The 21,800-nt window shown below is 47.6% G+C and overlaps 1 long non-coding RNA gene across 1 annotated transcript in view; it reads right to left on the minus strand.

Annotated features, from left to right (window-relative positions):
• Window positions 1–1,775: 1,775 nt before the first annotated feature.
• Window positions 1,776–21,800, minus strand: part of LOC134987382 (uncharacterized) — a 59,706-nt gene continuing 39,681 nt past the window's right edge. Inside the window, exon 2 of the long non-coding RNA XR_010193048.1 lies at window positions 1,776–2,133. This is a non-coding gene — a long non-coding RNA (uncharacterized LOC134987382). The remainder of the gene's footprint in view (window positions 2,134–21,800) is intronic.

Consider the following 21,800-nt stretch of genomic DNA (forward strand, 5'->3'; position numbering starts at 1 on the left):
CAATGACAATCCAGTATTTATTGTCTTCGACAGATACTGGACAACTCTAGAACAATGGGGGTAACCAAAGGTATTTGCCTTCTTCATAGGATTTCAAAGCTTTGCGTAAACAAGGCTGTCTGGTACATTGTATTAGAGTTTCTAGGAGGATAATTTATGTGTGAACCATCTTCTTGCTATTAAAAGGATGAGCAGACAGTGGGTGATTTATGCATTATATGGATTAAATATATGAAATGTCTTTGTGGCTTTTCCATGTGAGTACAAATGCTACCGTAATTACTCATACAACGCGCTAACACGCACGACCGCGTGAGTGATCATATATGCAATTTGTGAATATGTGCACGCACGGCAGAATAAGTACACGCACGGAGGCCATCTGTGTGGTGTTTGTTTGTGATGTGTGTACTGTAATATTTTCCAACTTTGACAGCTCTGTAGAGCTCTACTAGTGTGCATCCAGTCTCCTGGGCACATTTTCTAAACTGAGGTCTGGAGGAGGGGCATAGAGGTCGGAGCCAGTTCACACTCTAGAAAAGTCTTAAACTGCCCATGGCTCCTGAGAAACAGTCTATACCCCATGGTACTGAAGTGGACCCCAGCATCCTCTACGGACTAGGAGAAAAGGATTTACCGGTAGGTATTAACAGCCTGTTTTTTTAGCTACCTGAATAAAAGGTATTTGTTGTTTTTTTCACAAGCCTGGAGTCGGTCATTGGTGGATTTTTGTAGCAGAGCACATTCTAGCAAGTCTCCTGTTCACACTGTTGAAAAGTCTTAAAGTTCCGAAGTCTCCTGTGGAACCGTCTATACCCCATGGTACTAAAATGGACCCCAGCATCCTCTAAGGCGTAAGAAAAATATTTTATATATATATATATATATACATATATATATATATAGTCCAAATTTTCAAGCAGAACTCCCAATAGAATACAAGAAATCCGGTGCCCTCGGCGGGTCCAATCATTAGCAGCATTTTGGTGGCACTCTGTAAAAATCATCACAGTACACAAGCAGGTATATTCAACGATGAATGACGAAGTTAATATCTTCGAAACGTTGAATATACCTGCTTGTGTACTGTGATGATTTTTCTGAGTGCCGCCAAAATGCTGATATATATATATATATATATATATACACACACACATATACATACATACACCCACACAAACGCACACGCACACACACACATACACACACACTGTACTGTGCAAAAGTTTTAGGCTAGTGTGGCAAAAAATGCTGCAAAGTAACAATGGGGGTAATTCCAAGTTGATCGCAGCAGGATTTTTGATAGCAATTGGGCAAAACCATGTGCACTGCAGGGGAGGCAGATATAACATGTGCAGAGAGAGTTAGATTTGGGTGGGTTATTATATTTCTGTGCAGGGTAAATACTGGCTGCTTTATTTTTACACTGCAAATTAGATTGCAGATTGAACACACCCCACCCAAATCTAACTCTCTCTGCACATGTTATATCTGCCTCCCCTGCAGTGCACATGGTTTTGCCCAGTTGCTAACTTTCTTGCTGCTGCGATCAACTCAGAATGAGGGCCAATGTTTTTGAAAACAGAAGTGTGTCTGCAGGTAACAGTGAAGCATGGTTGAGGTTCCTTGCAAGTTTGGGGCTGGACTTCAGCAAATGGAGTTGGGGATTCGGTCAGGATTAATGGTTGAAAGGAAATAATGGAAAAAGCACCACACAACCATAGGATTAATACTTTCCTCAATGCTGAAAAATTCAGGCAGGTACTTATCCATCATGCAGTACCATCAGGGAGGCATTGGATTGGCTCCAAATTTATTCCATGGCAGGACAACGACCTCAAACATACAGCCAATGTCATTAAGAACTATCGTCAGCGTAAAAAAGAACAGAGCCCTGCTTTCAACATCATCGAGTCTGTCTGGGATTATATGAAGAGACAGAAGGATTTGAGCAAGCCTACATCCACAGAAGTTCTGTGGTTAGTTCTCCAAAATGACTGAAACAACCTCACTGTCGAGTTCCTTCAACAACTGTACGCAAGTGTATCTAGAAAAGTTGATGCTGTTTTGAAGGCAACGGATGGTCACACCAATAATTGATTTGATTTAGCATTCTCCTTTGGATTTTGTTAACTGAAAAAAAAAAAAAAATATTAACATCTCTATATTTGAAAGCATTCTTACTTTTGCAATATTTTTTCCACACTTGCCTAAAACTTTTGCACAGTAACGTATATGCAGCTTGCACACGTATTTAAAAGCTGTAATTGTGTAGTGTTCTCATTAAGGGCAATTCAATTGTTTGTTCAAGCATGATAATTAATGGGTACCCATTGTTGCTGTTCAATTGTTTTGGGCACCCCTTAATTATCTTGCTTATCATGCCCAATTAGTCATTGTTTTGCTGTGTAAAGCAGCAAAACATGACTAAACTAATGGGTGCAACCAGTAAAGTGCTGTTTGGGTGCCCAAACAGCTGTCTTCTTCTCACACATTTCAGCTCACCACCTCCGGGGGTGTGAGCTGAGATGCGACTGCTGCTGGTAATGGGTGTCTGATCGGAGCAACAATTGAATAAGTCTGATATACACCCATTACTGTAAACAAAATAACAAACAACTGAATTACCCACAAAGTGTGGCTTACAGCATAGACCATCTTCCTGTCAGTTTCATTTGAATGCAAATAAGAATAATACAAATATTTTAATACAATAAATCCTAACTTTGTTTTCCCTTATGGGGTATTCTTCTTCTGACATTCTCATTGGTTTAAACTATACTATTATTGCATAATATCATCCAAGCACCCATAGACCATATATCATCATTTGTTTCCTTTAGCTGCCATGTACTGACAACATCAGAATAGCACTGGTTGAGCACAGCTGACCAAGTAGCCACAGTTCTGGCAACAAACAATCAGTGTGAGTAATGACTTATTGCCTGCAGGTGAAATCAGAGTCACACCTTATACTGTAGTTACTGCACAACACTATCTTATCACTCTCATGTGATATTGGGATAAACTATACTATTATTGCATTGCACCATCCTGTATCTATGTACCATAAATCTTCTTGTTTACTGTGTTTACTCGTCATTATGTTGCAACATGTTTGAGAGATATATTGTAACAACTTTCACTGCTTACTGTTTATTATTGTTATGATAATGGGTATTTGTATTTCTCTAACATCCTTGAGGATGCTGGGACTCCGTAAGGACCATGGGGAATAGACGGGCTCCGCAGGAGATAGGGCACTTTAAGAAAGCTTTGGACTCTGGGTGTGCACTGGCTCCCCCCTCTATGCCCCTCCTCCAGACCTCAGTTTTTACACAGAGCAGGATGAGTGCACTGCAGAGAGCTTTCCTGAGTTCTCTGCCTAAAAGCATTTTTGTTTGGATTTTTTCTCTACTTTTTATACTTTTTTACAGGGAGCACTGCTGGCAACAGGCTCCCTGCATCGAGGGACTGAGGAGAGAGGAGCAGACCTTCTTGTCTAAGATAGGCTCTGCTTCCTCGGCTACTGGACACCATTAGCTACAGAGGGGGTGAACGTAGGTTCTTACTGGGCGTCCACCCCCGGAACCGCGCCGCCGTTCTCCTCACAGAGCTAGAAGAACAGAAGACAGAAGTCGTCAGGCGGCAGAAGCCTTCAGCTTCACGGAGGTAACGCACAGCACTGCAGCTGTGCGTCATTGCTCCCATACACCTCACACACTCCGGCATAGGCGTGCGCACGGGGGGTGCCTGGTGCGCACAGGCACCCCCTAATGTCCGGCACCCCCAAACACACCACGCCTGCAGCACACTGGTCAGTGCTCATTCCTGAGTCTGCCTCAGAAATGAGAAGCCCCCACCGCGCCCGCCGCCGTACCAGTCGCCCGGTCAGGAAGGATTAATGTAAAATTATTTTAAGGTGAGGGGCAGTCTGGGCATTCCAGCGTCGGCTGCCCTTAACAAAGATGGCCGCCGCTACGGGAGGAGGGCTGCTGCGCATGCCCAGTCGCTGCAGCTTTTCCTCCCATGGTCCTTTGCGAAGTCAGGCAGCAGACTCCGGCCACTGCACCACCACTGAGGCAGATCCACCTCCCTTCTAGCCCTCACCACAAAGCTTTAAAACTATAAAGGACCAGGCCAGCACTAAACTTGTTCAAAGCAGTAAGCCCTTTTATATTTATTTAAAATTCTGGCAGGCTGCATGTATGTATGTATATGTGTATATATATATATATATATATACAAATATATATGTGTGTGTGTGTATATATATATATATATATATATATATATATATACTGTATATAAAATCTGTTAAATATGTGTTAAGTTTGTATATTTTATTACTATAGATTACAGCCCTGGAAATATATATAATTAATAATGTGTTATTACTCAAATAATATTATACTGTGTAATGTAATAATGCATTCATTAATAATATATATTTTGAGGGATATAATCTATGGTAATAAAATATACAAATTTAACATGTATATATAGACCTTGATCTTGATAAAGGGGTTTGCGCCCCGAAATGTTGAATTTGCTGCCAGCTTCATTGTCCTATTAGTCCCTGAGTGCCAGACATACTTCTGTCCACCATGTGTTTAAGATTCGGAGCACCAGGGCATTCTGTCTGCCATTCATGAGTGCAGGTCATCTTTGGACATTATATATAAAATGTGTTTAATATATCTGTGCATATTTTTATATACTGTGTGTGTACCCCTTAATCCCCCCCCCCTTTTTTTTTTTATCAAGAGACCATTTATGGATGCTCTAGTATCTATACCAGTAGTTCCCAAACTTTTGTAAATCACAGTACCGTAGAGTGTCAGAATGTTTCTCACAGCCAGGGCCGGCGCTTCCACTAGGCAGCTTTAGGCAGCTGCCTATGGGCGCCTGGACCTGAGGGGGCGGTACGCTGAGACTGCCAGCCATGTAGTCCTCACGCAAAATCAGCAGCAGGGCACCCGGCGGCATAGACACACATAGCAGCGCTGCGGGTAGTCCTGCAACGCTGCTAAGCCAACTGACAGGCAGCTGATGCACTACACGGTGTCCCGGGATCCACCAGCTATTTTCTTTCACTCACCACCGCTATGCAGTGTGAGCAGAGAGGTAGTTTCCCCCTCGGCCAGTCCCGTGTTCCTTACCTCTCTGCCGGGCAGCTCCATAGCCTACTGTACTGCTTGATGGGGTTTTTTTTAAAGGGGCGTGGCCACGCCCCCGAGTATGCTAGGTTCTCGGTGGTCTGTCTATTGTTCTGCTGCCCGGCATGGCTACTCTTTCGGAGACTGACTCCTGTGATCTGAGCTGCATGGAGGTTACTACTGTGCTAGTGGTGTGTGTGTCTCAGTATGAGTGTGTGTCTCAGTATGAGCGTATGGGTGCCTCTGCATCAGTATGTGTGTCTCTCAATATCAGTGTGTGTGCCTCAATGTGTGTGTGTGTGTGTGTGTGTGTGTGTGTCTCTGTGTGAGTGTGTGTGTGCCTCAGTATGAGTGTACATGTGCCTCTGCCACAGTATGAGTGTACGTGTTTCTTTATCACTGTGTGTGTGTCTCAGTATGAGTGCGTGTGCCTCTACGTCAGTATGAGTGTCAGTGTGTCTCAGTTTGAGTGTGTGTGTGTGTGTGTGTGTGTGTGTGTGTGTGTGTGCTTCTGCCGCAGTATGAGTGTCAGTGTGTCTCAGTTTCACTGTATGTGTCTCAGTATCAGTGAGTGTGTGCCTCTGCCTCAGTATGAGTGTCAGTGTGTGTCTCAGTATCACTGTGTGTGTGTCTCAGTATCACTGTGTGTGTCTCAGTATGAGTGTGTGTGTGCCTCTGCCTCAGTATGAGTGTGTGTGTCTCAGTATGAGTGTGTGCGCCTCTTCCTCAGTATGAGTGTCAGTGTGTCTCAGTATCACTGTGTGTGCATCAGTATGAGTGTATGTGTGCTTCTGCCTCAGTATGAGTCAGTGTGTGTGTGTCTCAGTATCACTGTGTGTGTGTGTCTTAGTATGAGTGTATGTGTGTTTCTGCCTCAGTATGAGTGTCAGTGTGTGTGTGTGTGTGTCTTAGTATGAGTGTGTGTGTGTGTGTGTGCGCCTCAGTATGAGTATATGTGTGCCTCTGCCTCAGTATGGGTGTCAGTGTGTGTGTCGCAGTATCACTGTGTGTGTGTCTCAGTATGTGTGTGTCTCAGTATCACTGTGTGTGTGTCTCAGTATGAGTGTGTGTGTGTCTCAGTACAACTGTGTGTGTGTGAGTGTGTCTCAGTATGAGTGTGTGTGTCTCAGTATGTGTGCCTATGCCTCAGTATGAGTGTCAGTGTGTGTCTCAGTATTACTGTGTGTGTCTCAGTATGAGTGTGTGTGCGCCTCTGCCTCAGTATGAGTGTCAGTGTGAGTGTATCTCAGTCTCAGTGTGTGTCAGTTTCAGTATGAGTGTCAATGTGTGTCAGTATCACTGCATGTATCAGTATGAGTGTATGTGTGCCTCTGCCTCAGTATGAGTGTCAGTGTGTGTGTGTGTGTGTGTGTGTGTGTGTGTGTGTGTGTGTGTGTGCCTCACTATGAGTGTATGTGTGCCTCTGCCTCAGTATAAGTGTCAGTGTGTGTGTGTGTGTGTGTGTGTGTGTGTCTCAGTATGAGTGTGTGTGCCCCAGTATGAGTGTATGTGTGCCTCTGCCTCAGTATGAGTGTCAGTGTGAGTGTGTCTCAGTCTGAGTGTGTGTGTACCTCTGCCTCAGTATGAGTGTCAGTGTGTGTGTCTCAGTATGAGTGTGTGTTTCAGTATCACTGTGTGTGTGTCTCAGTATGAATGTGTGTGCCTCTGCCTCAGTATGAGTGTCAGTGTGTGTGTGTGTGTGTGTGTGTGTGTGTCTCAGTATCACTGTGTGTGTCTCAGTATGAGCGTGTGTGCGTGCCTCAGTATGAGTGTGTGTGTGCCTCTGCCTCAGTATGAGTGTCAGTGTGTGGGCCTCAGTGTGAGTGGTTGTATGTGTGTGTCATAGGGCTCACTGGGAAACATCCAGTACCTGTATTGCTATACCTCACACTCTGACTCTGTTAGTTACAGAAGGTCACTGCACACATACTGTATCACTACAGGTCTGCAGTTGGTGAAGGTACAGGCAGATCAGTGGCAGCACAGAGCACACACACACCCTACCCCCCTGCTGTTTAGGAGGATACTTTTATATTATTTTTGTAATTTTTAATACAGCAACAGGTGGGCTGCACTGGGGGGGGGGGGGGGGGGGGGGCAGGATGTCATATACCCCCCCAGCCTGCTCCGTCACTTATGTCCTTTGCTGCCTCATCTAGAGGAAGTGCCCTGGTAGTCCAGTGGTTTATGCATCTGCAGCCTAATCCCACTGGCACTGTGGGACCAGCACCAGCCCGTGATCCTACTACAAACTTTTTTTTTACTTTGTCCTACAGAGCTACGGAAGACCTGTAGGTCCATAGGCTGTGATGGATGCTGGCTGATTGCTTCTCCATCTGACGGTTTCTCTTCCTTGCAAGTAGGTAGTGGAGTTTTTTGTTCCATGTGTCACCTGTAACTGATGTGAAACTACATTTCCCAGTATGCCCTGCTTCTTTTTGGCGGGATGTGCTGGGACTCGTAGTTCCACATTGGCTGGGGGTGCCACATTTCCCTATATTTGCAACATAAAAACTGTTTGTTAATGAACCAACATAGGTATATCACCAGTTATATATTGTATGGCTGAACAAGACATCCGTACCTGCTGCTCAGAAAACGTATTTGTCAGATTGTCGTGTTCTATTTTTTTGGCATATATTAGTACTGAAATCTAACTGCACACACTAAACAAATGTGCTGCCCAACAACGCTCAGAAACCCGACACCGGAATCCCAAGAGTCAACATACCGAATGTAAGTATGCCGGGAGGGTTACAGTTAGGCTGTGGGGAGTAGGGGGATAGGGTTAGGCACCAGGGGGAGGGTTAGAGTTAGGTTGCAGGGGGGAGGGGGAGTTAGGGTTAGACTGCAGGAAGGGGAGGGGTGGAGGGTTAGCATACTTTCCATCGAGGTGTTGGGATTCTAAGCGGCAGGGTCCCTTTCCCAACCTGCTGTAGGGTGTATTCTCTATACAGCCTGCAACATTTTTTATACGTTGTAATCCAATCGGCGGGACAGTGGCATAGGGTTAGCATTACTGCCTCAGAGCACTCAAGTCATGAGGTCAATTCCTGGTCATGGCCTGTCTGTGTGGAGTTTGCATGTTCTTTTTATGTTTGTGTGGGTTTCCTCTGGGTATTCCTGTTTCCTCCCACACTCCAAAAACACATGGGAAGGTTATGTGGAATTGTCTGTGTGTGTTTTTATTTTAGGGAATATCACTCTCATTCCAGTGGGACAGGGAGTGATACGAATTCTGATGTTCTGTGTACAGCGCTGTGCAAATTAGTGGCACTATCAGTAACAATAGTTTTGATACTTTAAGATAGGGCCTTGCACACATGTTGGAGAAGCCATCACATTTTCCCTTTGTACTTAGCAGGAGCACATTCATTTGCTGTTCTGTCAATAATAAATGGGTAAATGCAAATTATGTACTGGGGAGCATTGTGGGATTTTCCTGTCAGGGCAAATGTGTGTGTTTTTTGTTCTGTGGAGGACAAAGTGTTTTTTTCTTTTTTCCTGAAAGGGGCCAGTGTGTTTGTTATTATTTTTTCCTGTGGATGCCAATGTGTTTTATTTTTTCCTGTGGTGCCCAATGGGGGTGGTGGTAGGAGGGGGGGAGGCTGAAGTTTTGCCTAGGGTGCCGAGAAACCTTGCACCGGCCCTGCTCACAGCACCCCAAGAACAAAAGTTTCTTATTGAGAAGTTTTGAAAAAATATTAAGTACTGTAAATTGTGTTTATAATATGTCATGCTTAGGTTCAATTTTGTGGTGAGGGACAGGGACATGACTGGCTTCTGTTTCTCCACATATTTTATTATGGGAAGCTACAAGCAATGGTTTTGCCTATTACATTGTACTTAAATTACCGTATTTGCCGGCGTATAAGACGACTGGGCGTATAAGACGACCCCCCAACATTTCCACTCAAAATATAGAGTTTGTTATATACTCGCCATATAAGACTACCCCCTCTTCCGCACACCTTCCACACACCAAATAAAACGTAAAAGAACATCAGATTTGATTTGATTTCTCAGAAACACAGGCAGGCATTTTGCTATGCTATACTGTACTGTACAATGGTGCAGTACTGTGGTTGGCTGTTGGCTGTATACAAAGCCTGATTGGATTGGTCCCTGCCGTCTCTCTGTCACTAGCAGCTGTCTGGTCTGCCCTGTAGTACCAGTATTAAGCCCCCCACACCTGCAGCTTCCCTGCAGTGCTGCCGCTGTCCCCCCTGCCTAAGCCGCTGTCCCCCCCCCCCCCCCCCCCCCTTCTTATGCATACCAAATCTCTTATACTGTAAGTGCTGCCGATGTCCGCCTGTCACTGCTGAATGTCGGCTCCTGCTCAGTGACATGAGCCGGGTGCTGCACTGTAACAATACGTGCAGCACCTGGCTCCTGTCCCTGTGTAGGAGCCGGACTTCACACAGCTTCACCCGTACACTCACCGTACAGATAGAGGCACTTCACGGGGGAAGTGGGGGGGGGCAGCCAACATCATCTTCTCAACCACCATTGCTGAAAACGGGGGTCCGCCCGCGAGGCCACGCCCCCTTATGCTAGGTCACGCCCCTGTTTCGCGACTTCCCACGCCGGGCGACTTCCCGCCCGGCGTATAAGACGACACCCGGCGTATAAGACGACCCCCCACTTGGAGGCATGTTTTTCAGGGGGAAAAAGTCGTCTTATACGCCAGCAAATACGGTATTTGAATTGGTCAGTGAGGTCCCAGGCTTACAAATTTTGGGATTAATAATCATCTGCCAGCCCTCACTGCAAACTCTATTTATTCAAAATCCCTGTATTAGTTAGTTTGTACTAGTTTGAGTGCCAATATACAATACTAGACACACCCAATAGGCGGTGTTAGTCACACCCAATAGGTGGTTCTAGACACGCCCCTCCAATCGTGCACACCCTAATAAAATGTGCTGCGCACGCCTATGCACTCCGGTCACTGTAAGGGTGCAGGGCGCTGGGGGGGGGGCGCCCTGGGCAGCAATATAAACACCTCTTATGGCAAAAGACAATATACATGTACAGGTGGGCACTGTACATGTATATAAAAGAGCCCCTCAGCACTCACCAGCGCCATTTTCTCTCCACAGCACCGCTGAGAGGAAGCTCCCCGGACTCTCCCCTGCTTACACACGGTGAAGGGGTGTTTAAAAGAGAGGGGGGGGGGGGCACATAATTGGCAGATAACATATTATACAACGCTGCTGGGGAAAAACATTTTGTGTTGGTCTCCAGGATCATTGCGCTGGGGTGTGTGCTGGCATACTCTCTCTCTGTCTCTCCGAAGGGCCTTGTCAGGGATACTGTCTTCAGAAAGGGGTTCCCTGTGTGTGTGAAGTGTGTCGGTACGCGTGTCGACATGTTTGACGAGGAAGGCTCGCTTAATGTGGAGGGGGAGTGCCTGAATGTCATGTCGCCGTCGGCAACGCCGACACCGGAATGGGTGGATATGCTGGATGTCTTGAATGCAAATGTTAATCTATTGCATAAAAGGTTAGACAAGGCAGAAGCTTAGGGATCAGTCAGGTAGCCAGTCTATGCCTGTCCCTGTGGCGCCAGGCCCTTCGGGGTCTCAGAAGCGCACCATATCCCAGATCGATGACACAGATACTGACTCTAGTGTCGACTATGAAGATGCAAAAATACATGATTATTGCCATTAAAGAGGTTTTGCATATTACTGAAGAACCCCCGGTCCCTGACACGAGGGTACACATATATAAAGGGAAAAAGCCTGAAGTCACCTTTCCATCCTCATTTGAACTAAGTGAATTGTGCGAAAAGGCTTGGGAATCTCCGGATAGGAGACCACAAGTTCCCAAAAAGGATTCTTATGGCGTATCCTTTTCCACAAACTGATAGGATACGCTGGGAATCTTTGCCTAAAGTAGACAAGGCGCTGACACGCTTGTCCAAAAAGGTGGCACTGCCTTCTCAGGATACGGCTTCCCTCAAGGAACCTGCTGACCGCAGGCAGGAAATTACCTTGAAGCACATTTACACTCATTCAGGTACTATTGCTAGACCGGCTATGGAGTCGGCCTGGGTTTGTAGTGCGGTTGTGGCATGGGCAGATTCCTTATCTACGGAGATTGACACCTTAGATAGGGATGCTATTCAAATGACCATAGAGCATATCAGAGATGCTGCCTTGTAAATGAGAGATGCTCAGAGAGACATTTGTTTATTAAGCCCCAGAATAAATGCTATGTCTATTTCTGCTAGACGGCTCTTGTGGACCCGACAGTGGACGGGAGATGCCGATTCAAAGCGGCATATGGAGTCCTTGCCTTACAAAGGGGAGGAGTTGTTTGGAGACGGCCTCTCGGACCTTGTCTCTAAGGCTACGGCTGGTAAGTCGAATTTCTTACCTTATGTCCCCCCGCAGCATACAAAAAAGGCACCTCATTATCAAATGCAGTCCTTTCGTTCCAATAAAAACAAAAAGGTACGGGGATCGTCCTTTGTTGCCAGAGGGAAAGGTAGGGGAAAGAAGCTGCACACAGCTAGTTCCCAAGAGCAAAAGTCCTCCCCTGCCTCTGCAAAGTCCACCGCATGACGGGGGGAGGCAGATCTAGTGGGGGCTCGTCTTCGGTTTTTCAGCCACGTCTGGGTTCACTCGCAGGTGGATCCCTGGGCATTAGAGATTGTTTCTCATGGATACAGGCTGGAATTCGAAGACTTGCCTCCTCGCCGGTTTTTCAAATCGGCTCTGCTGGCTTCCCCATCAGAGAGGGAGCTAGTGTTGGCGGCAATCCAAAAATTGTATATTCAACAGGTGATTGTCACAGTTCCTCATATCCAGCAAGGAGAGGGATATTACTCGACCCTGTTTGTGGTTCCGAAACCGGATGGTTCGGTCAGACCCATTTTAAATTTAAAATCTCTGAACCTGTACTTGAAGAGGTTCAAGTTCAAGATGGAATCACTCAGGGCGGTCATCGCCAGCCTGGAGCGGGGGGATTGGATGGTGTCCCTGGACATAAAGGATGCATACCTTCATGTTCCGATATTCCCCCCTCATCAGGCGTTCCTGAGATTTGCAGTGCAGGGCTGTCACTACCAATTTCAGACATTGCCGTTTGGGCTTTCCACGGCCCCGAGGATTTTCACCAAGGTAATGGCGGAAATGATGGTGCTCCTGCGCAGGCAGGGGGGTCACAATTATCCCATACTTGGACGATCTCCTCATAAAGGCGAGATCTCGGGAGAAGTTGCTGGACAGCATGTCTCTGTCCATGAAGACGTTGCAGATACACGGCTGGATTCTCAATATACCGAAGTCCCAGCTAGTCCCTACAACGCGTCTGACCTTTTTGGGCCTGATTCTAGACACAGACCAGAAAAAGGTTTTTCTTCCGATCGAAAAGGTTCAGGAGCTCATAGCCATGGTCAGGAACCTATTAAAACCAAAAAAGGTTTCAGTGCATCATTGCACGCGGGTCATGGGGAAGATGGTTGCTTCATACGAGGCCATCCCTTTCGGCAGGTTCCATGCGAGGACCTTTCAATGGGACCTCTTGAACAAGTGGTCCGGGTTCCATTTACGAATGCATCAAAGGATCACCCTGTCTCCCAGGACCAGGGTATCTCTCCTGTGGTGGCTGAACAGTGCTCACCTGCTGGAGGGTCGCAGGTTCGGCATTCAGGACTGGATCCTGGTGACCACGGACGGAAGCCTCCGAGGCTGGGGAGCAGTAACACTGGGAAGAAATTTCCAAGGTCTCTGGTCAAACCTAGAGACTTGTCTCCACATCAACGTCCTGGAGTTGAGGGCCATATACAACGCCCTGTGTCAAGCGGAGGAATTGCTTCGGAGAAAACCGGTTCTGATTAAGTCGGACAACGTCACGGCAGTGGCTCATATAAACCGGCAAGGCGGAACAAGGAGCAGAGTGGCCATGGCAGAAGCGACCAGGATTCTACGCTGGGCGGAAGGCCATGTAAGCGCACTATCAGCAGTGTTCATCCCGGGGGTGGACAACTGGGAGGCGGACTTCCTCAGCAGGCACGACCTGCATCCGGGAGAGTGGGGACTTCATCTAGAAGTCTTCGCACAGATCACGGATCGATGGGGACTGCCTCAAATCGACATGATGGCATCCCGTCTCAACAAAAAGCTAAAGCGGTATTGCGCCAGGTCAAGGGACCCTGAGGCGGTAGCGGTAGACGCTCTGGTGACACCTTGGGTGTTCAGATCGGTTTATGTGTTTCCTCCTCTTCCTCTCATACCCAAAGTGTTGAGAATAATAAGAATGAGCAGGGTCAGAACAATCCTCATTGTTCCAGATTGGCCACGGAGGACTTGGTATCCGGAGCTGCAAGAGTTGCTCACAGAAGATCCGTGGCCTCTTCCTCTAAGGCAGGACCTGCTGCGGCAGGGGCCCTGTCTGTTCCAAGACTTACCACGGCTGCGTTTGACGGCATGGCGGTTGAACGTCGGATCCTAGCGGAAAAAGGAATTCCAGAGGAAGTCATTCCTACCCTGATCAAGGCTAGGAAAGACGTGACGTTAAAACATTATCACCGTATATGGCGGAAATATGTTTCTTGGTGTGAGGCCAGAGCTGCTCCTATGGAGGAGTTCCATTTGGGCCGTCTGCTTCACTTCCTTCAAACAGGAGTGACTTTGGGCCTAAAATTAGGGTCCATAAAGGTCCAAATTTCGGCCTTATCCATTTTCTTTCAAAGAGAATTAGCCTCTCTTCCTGAAGTACAGACTTTTGTGAAGGGGGTGCTGCATATTCAGCCTCCCTTTGTGCCTCCAGTGGCGCCTTGGGATCTTAACGTGGTGTTACGTTTCCTCAAGTCACCTTGGTACTTTGAACCACTCAAAACTGTGGAGTTGAAATACCTCACCTCACGTGGAAAGTGGTCATGTTGTTGGCATTAGCTTCAGCTAGACGTGTTTCAGAATTGGCGGCTTTATCACATAAGAGCCCATACTTGGTTTTTCACGTGGATAGGGCAGAGTTGAGGACTCGTCCTCAATTTCTGCCAAAGGTGGTCTCATCTTTTCATATGAACCAACCTATTGTCGTGCCTGTGGCTACACGGGACATGGAGGATTCCGAGTCCCTGGCTGTGGTCAGGGCTTTGAAGATTTATGTGACCAGAACGGCTAGAATCGGGAAGACTGAAGCTCTGTTTGTTCTGTATGCGGCCAACAAGGTTGGCGCTCCTGCTTCAAAGCAGACTATTGCTCGCTGGATCTGTAACACGATTCAGCTGGCGCATTCTACGCCATTCATTTCCACTAGGAAGGTGGGCTCTTCTTGGGCGGCTGCCCGAGGGGTCTCGGCATTACAGTTGTGCCGAGCAGCTACTTGGTCGGGGTCTAACACCTTTGCAAAGTTCTATAAGTTTGATACCCTGGCTGAGGAGGACCTCCTGTTTGCTCAATCGGTGCTGCAGAGTCATCCGCACTCTCCCGCCCGTTTGGGAGCTTTGGTATAATCCCCATGGTCCTTACGGAGTCCCAGCATCCTCAAGGACGTTAGAGAAAATAAGATTTTTCTTACCGGTAAATCTATTTCTCGTAGTCCGTAGAGGATGCTGGGCGCCCGTCCCAAGTGCGGACTTCTTCTGCAAGACTTGTATATAGTTATTGCTTACATAAGGGTTATGTTATAGTTTATCGGTTGAACCGTGTGTATGTTGTTGTTCATAATGTAAACTGGGTAGTTTATCACAAGTTATACGGTGTGATTGGTGTGGGCTGGTATTGATCTCGCCCTTAGATTTACAAAAATCCTTCCTCGTACTGTCCATCTCCTCTGGGCACAGTTTCCCTAACTGAGGTCTGGAGGAGGGGCATAGAGGGAGGAGCCAGTGCACACCCAGAGTCCAAAGCTTTCTTAAAGTGCCCTATCTCCTGCGGAGCCCGTCTGTTCCCCATGGTCCTCACGGAGTCCCAGCATCCTCTACGGACTACGAGAAATAGATTTACCGGTAAGTGAAATCTTATTTATGTCATCAATGAAGCAGTATTTGGTGCAATTTCAAGGTTTAAATGTTGGTCAGTTGATAAGATACCTTGCTGAGCTTAAAAAAGAATCACACTTATTCAAAACGTTGCTGTTTGTACAAGAAACAGATTGCTGTATTGCATCAAATCCTGAGTGCCGTTTTTCATTCCTTACTATATAAATGTGTGCGTGTGTGTGTACTCAGCAGAGTAGTGCCACACGTGTGTGTGTGTGTGTGTGTGTGTACTCAGCAGAGTAGTGCCACGTGTGTGTGTGTGTGTGTGTGTGTACTCAGCAGAGTAGTGCCACGTGTGTGTGTGTGTGTGTGTACTCAGCAGAGTAGTGCCACGTGTGTGTGTGTACTCAGCAGAGTAGTGCCACGTGTGTGTGTACTCAGCAGAGTAGTGCCACACGTGTGTGTGTGTGTGTGTGTGTGTATACTCAGCAGAGTAGTGCCACACGTGTGTGTGTGTGTGTGTACTCAGCAGAGTAGTGCCACACATGTGTTTGTGTGTGTGTGTGTGTGTGTGTGTACTCAGCAGAGTAGTGCCACACGTGTGTGTGTGTGTGTGTGTGTGTGTGTGTGTGTGTACTCAGCAGAGTAGTGCCACACGTGTGTGTGTACTCAGCAGAGTAGTGCCACACACGTGTGTGTGTGTGTGTGTGTGTGTATACTCAGCAGAGTAGTGCCACACGTGTGTGTGTGCGTGTGTGTGTGTGTACTCAGCAGAGTAGTGCCACACGTGTTTGTGTGTGTGTGTGTGTACTCAGCAGAGTAGTGCCACACGTGTGTGTGTGTGTGTGTGTGTGTGTGTGTGTGTACTCAGCAGAGTAGTGCCACACACGTGTGTGTGTGTGTGTGTGTGTACTCAGCAGAGTAGTGCCACACGTGTGTGTGTGTGTGTACTCAGCAGAATAGTGCCACACGTGTGTGTGTGTGTGTATACTCAGCAGAGTAGTGCCACACGTGTGTGTGTGTGTGTGTGCATGTGTGTGTGTGTACTCAGCAGAGTAGTGCCACACGTGTGTGTGTGTGTGTGTGTGTGTGTGTGTGTGTACTCAGCAGAGTAGTGCCACACGTGTGTGTGTGTGTGTGTGTGTGTGTGTGTGTGTGTGTGTACTCAGCAGAGTAGTGCCACACGTGTGTGTGTGTGTGTGTGTGTGTGTATACTCAGCAGAGTAGTGCCACACGTGTGTGTGTGTGTGTGCGTGTGTGTGTGTGTGTGTACTCAGCAGAGTAGTGCCACACATGTGTTTGTGTGTGTGTGTGTGTGTGTGTGTGTACTCAGCAGAGTAGTGCCACACGTGTGTGTGTGTGTGTGTGTGTGTGTGTACTCAGCAGAGTAGTGCCACACGTGTGTGTGTGTGTGTGTGTGTGTGTACTCAGCAGAGTAGTGCCACACGTGTGTGTGTGTGTGTGTGTGTGTGTGTGTGTGTACTCAGCAGAGTAGTGCCACACACGTGTGTGTGTGTGTGTGTGTGTGTACTCAGCAGAGTAGTGCCACTCACCTAGCAACCATCAAGCTTTATGCCAGTTGGCAGCTAGGCCACTTGCATAGTTTCTGTGGCGGCTGAACACAAAGACGCACAGTTGATGTATTGCCGAGGATTATCTCCTACCCCAGTAACTGCGGTCTCCCCTCTTGTCTTTTTCTCTAAAAATACATATTACCCTCTACTAGGTGTCTCTGCCTAGTCCTCTATATGGGTTGAGTATGCGTGACCAGGAGAACGCCAGTCAGCATACCGACGCCGGTATCCTGGCAGTGGAATGCTGGCAGTGTGGGGGGGAACGAGCGCAACAGGCCCCTTGTGGGATCTCTGCACTCGCCAGTGTCGCCACGCAGGTTCTGCTCCCACTCTATGGGTGTCGTAGACCCCACACACGAGAGGGAATAGTCCCTGTTGGTCGGCATCGGGATTGTGAACGGGCAGGATTTAGTGGCTGATATTGTGACTGGCGGTCTCCTGACCAACGGTCATATAACTGACCACTGGATATATAACTGCAACCCCTCTATATAATAGGACTCTGTGGGGTAAATTTTCTAAAGCTTCTAAAACAGAGAATTGGTGATGTTGCACATAGCAACCAATCGGATGCTTTCTATCATTTCTCTTTTGCCTTTGTGAAAATGATAGACAGCATCTGATTGGTTGCTATGAGCAACATCGCCAATTCTGTTTTAGAAGCTTCAGTAAATTTACCCCTAGGACTCTTGAGTTACTGTGCAGCAGAAACCAGTTTTATTTTTTTTGTATTTTATTATTTTATTTTATTTATTTATTTATTTGTGTGTGTGTGTGTGTGTGTGTGTGTGTGTGTGTGTGTGTGTGTGGGGGGGTAGTCCTTTATCCTCCAGCTCAGGGGTGGGCAATTATTTCAGCTGAGGGGCCACTTGACATTTCCTGTCAGTATCCGAGGGCCACATACAAAATAGCAGCTCCCCCCACTTGCCAAAAATATAGGGACGTGGCTTCATGTGGAAGGGGTGTGGGCAAAAAATAATACAGATTCATATTAGGCTGCACAATAGTCTCCATTATTCAAATTGCGCCACACAGCGCCACTTACACACATTACACCAGGTAGAGCCCCTTTTACACACATTACGGCAGGTAGAGAGCCTTTTTACACATTAACATTCTATTTAGGATAATTATTGTGCAGCAAGCAAATTATCCAGTGTCTTTTGGCCCCTGGGGAAAGGTGTGACACGGTGACAGAACACGGGGGGTGTGACACAGTGACAGAACACGGGGGGGGGGGGGTGTGACACAGTGACAGAACGCGGGGTCGGGGGGTGACACAGTGACAGAACACCGGGGGGGGTGACGCAGTGACAGAACACGGGTGGGGGGGTGACACAGTGACAGAACACGGGAGGGGTTGGTACAGTGAGAGCTAAAGATCTCTCCCCCAAACCTAAAACAGTCTGACGCCACTGCCCGCACACACAAATATACGCACACTATCACACACACACACACACACACACACACACACACACACACACACACACACACACACACCCTTTCTTTCACTCACTTTTCCCATTAACTTACTGATCTGGCTGGCAGTGGCAGGAAGGATGGATCTGTAGCAGTCTGGCTCTTGTCCCGTGTAGCTCCGCCCCCTGAGGTCCCGTGTAGCTCTGCCCGCTCATCGGCATGTAGCCCCGCCCCCTTTTTGGCTGAACACAGCCGTTGTCACTGGGGACTCTGGAGGCGGGAGGAGGAGGCTGCTACAACGCAGCAGCAGCAGGGGAGAGAGGCGCCGCCGGCAGCTTGGAGGTACTGCAGTGCAGAGCAATGACAAGCAGCTCAGCCGGTCGGGCCGCTTGTCATTGCTCGCTGGTGGGAGGCAGTGGGCCAGGCAGGATCGGTTTGGATTTTGCCCACCCCTACTCCAGCTGGTCCTCTCATCTTCCCTGCCTCCTTCAGGACATGTGTACATCCTCACAGTGGGCTGTCTGCTGAGCCCCATACGGAGCCAGGAAGTATCTGAGCTCTCCATTGAACCTACTAAGCTGCAAGCATCACCAAGCCCGCAACCACTGCTAATTACAAAACCTGTGCCAAGCCGCTCTCTGAGGAATTTCCAAACTGGATGACTCCATCAAGGGTATATGCACACATATATATATTTGTTTACATATTTTGGATACATCTTTCATATACTGTCCAGCTGCCCAGGTGTAAAGTTGGCGTCCTAGATGTTTCACAGCCATTGTCAAATAGGGAAACGCCCCCACCAAAAAAATCTGTAAAAACTATGCGCAATATTTTGCAGAGACCCCCAGGAATGTTATAGTGTAAATTAGAGATGAGCGCCTGAAATTTTTCGGGTTTTGTGTTTTGGTTTTGGGTTCGGTTCCGCGGCCGTGTTTTGGGTTCGAACGCGTTTTGGCAAAACCTCACCGAATTTTTTTTGTCGGATTCGGGTGTGTTTTGGATTCGGGTGTTTTTTTCAAAAAACACTAAAAAACAGCTTAAATCATAGAATTTGGGGGTCATTTTGATCCCAAAGTATTATTAACCTCAAAAACCATATTTTACACTCATTTTCAGTCTATTCTGAATACCTCACACCTCACAATATTATTTTTAGTCCTAAAATTTGCACCGAGGTCGCTGTGTGAGTAAGATAAGCGACCCTAGTGGCCGACACAAACACCGGGCCCATCTAGGAGTGGCACTGCAGTGTCACGCAGGATGTCCCTTCCAAAAAACCCTCCCCAAACAGCACATGACGCAAAGAAAAAAAGAGGCGCAATGAGGTAGCTGTGTGAGTAAGATTAGCGACCCTAGTGGCCGACACAAACACCGGGCCCATCTAGGAGTGGCACTGCAGTGTCACGCAGGATGTCCCTTCCAAAAAACCCTCCCCAAACAGCACATGACGCAAAGAAAAAAAGAGGCGCAATGAGGTAGCTGACTGTGTGAGTAAGATTAGCGACCCTAGTGGCCGACACAAACACCGGGCCCATCTAGGAGTGGCACTGCAGTGTCACGCAGGATGTCCCTTCCAAAAAACCCTCCCCAATCAGCACATGATGCAAAGAAAAAGAAAAGAAAAAAGAGGTGCAAGATGGAATTGTCCTTGGGCCCTCCCACCCACCCTTATGTTGTATAAACAAAACAGGACATGCACACTTTAACCAACCCATCATTTCAGTGACAGGGTCTGCCACACGACTGTGACTGATATGACGGGTTGGTTTGGACCCCCCCCAAAAAAGAAGCAATTAATCTCTCCTTGCACAAACTGGCTCTACAGAGGCAAGATGTCCACCTCATCTTCACCCTCCGATATATCACCGTGTACATCCCCCTCCTCACAGATTATCAATTCGTCCCCACTGGAATCCACCATCTCAGCTCCCTGTGTACTTTGTGGAGGCAATTGCTGCTGGTCAATGTCTCCGCGGAGGAATTGATTATAATTCATTTTAATGAACATCATCTTCTCCACATTTTCTGGATGTAACCTCGTACGCCGATTGCTGACAAGGTGAGCGGCGGCACTAAACACTCTTTCGGAGTACACACTTGTGGGAGGGCAACTTAGGTAGAATAAAGCCAGTTTGTGCAAGGGCCTCCAAATTGCCTCTTTTTCCTGCCAGTATAAGTACGGACTGTGTGACGTGCCTACTTGGATGCGGTCACTCATATAATCCTCCACCATTCTATCAATGTTGAGAGAATCATATGCAGTGACAGTAGACGACATGTCCGTAATCGTTGTCAGGTCCTTCAGTCCGGACCAGATGTCGGCATCAGCAGTCGCTCCAGACTGCCCTGCATCACCGCCAGCGGGTGGGCTCGGAATTCTGAGCCTTTTCCTCGCACCCCCAGTTGCGGGAGAATGTGAAGGAGGAGATGTTGACAGGTCGCGTTCCGCTTGACTTGACAATTTTGTCACCAGCAGGTCTTTCAACCCCAGCAGACTTGTGTCTGCCGGAAAGAGAGATCCAAGGTAGGCTTTAAATCTAGGATCGAGCACGGTGACCAAAATGTAGTGCTCTGATTTCAACAGATTGACCACCCGTGAATCCTTGTTAAGCGAATTAAGGGCTGCATCCACAAGTCCCACATGCCTAGCGGAATCGCTCCCTTTTAGCTCCTTCTTCAATGCCTCCAGCTTCTTCTGCAAAAGCCTGATGAGGGGAATGACCTGACTCAGGCTGGCAGTGTCTGAACTGACTTCACGTGTGGCAAGTTCAAAGGGCATCGGAACCTTGCACAACGTTGAAATCATTCTCCACTGCACTTGAGACAGGTGCATTCCACCTCCTATATCGTGCTCAATTGTATAGGCTTGAATGGCCTTTTGCTGCTCCTCCAACCTCTGAAGCATATAGAGGGTTGAATTCCACCTCGTTACCACTTCTTGCTTCAGATGATGGCAGGGCAGGTTCAGTAGTTTTTGGTGGTGCTCCAGTCTTCTGTACGTGGTGCCTGTACGCCGAAAGTGTCCCGCAATTCTTCTGGCCACCGACAGCATCTCTTGCACGCCCCTGTCGTTTTTTAAAAAATTCTGCACCACCAAATTCAAGGTATGTGCAAAACATGGGACGTGCTGGAATTTGCCCATATTTAATGCACACACAATATTGCTGGCGTTGTCCGATGCCACAAATCCACAGGAGAGTCCAATTGGGGTAAGCCATTCCGCGATGATCTTCCTCAGTTGCCGTAAGAGGTTTTCAGCTGTGTGCGTATTCTGGAAAGCGGTGATACAAAGCGTAGCCTGCCTAGGAAAGAGTTGGCGTTTGCGAGATGCTGCTACTGGTGCCGCCGCTGCTGTTCTTGCGGCGGGAGTCCATACATCTACCCAGTGGGCTGTCACAGTCATATAGTCCTGACCCTGCCCTGCTCCACTTGTCCACATGTCCGTGGTTAAGTGGACATTGGGTACAACTGCATTTTTTAGGACACTGGTGAGTCTTTTTCTGACGTCCGTGTACATTCTCGGTATCGCCTGCCTAGAGAAGTGGAACCTAGATGGTATTTGGTAACGGGGGCACACTGCCTCAATAAATTGTCTAGTTCCCTGTGAACTAACGGCGGATACCGGACGCACGTCTAACACCAACATAGTTGTCAAGGCCTCAGTTATCCGCTTTGCAGTAGGATGACTGCTGTGATATTTCATCTT

The sequence above is a fragment of the Pseudophryne corroboree genome, chromosome 2 (assembly GCF_028390025.1).
Source record: "Pseudophryne corroboree isolate aPseCor3 chromosome 2, aPseCor3.hap2, whole genome shotgun sequence".
Taxonomy (NCBI): domain Eukaryota; kingdom Metazoa; phylum Chordata; class Amphibia; order Anura; family Myobatrachidae; genus Pseudophryne; species Pseudophryne corroboree.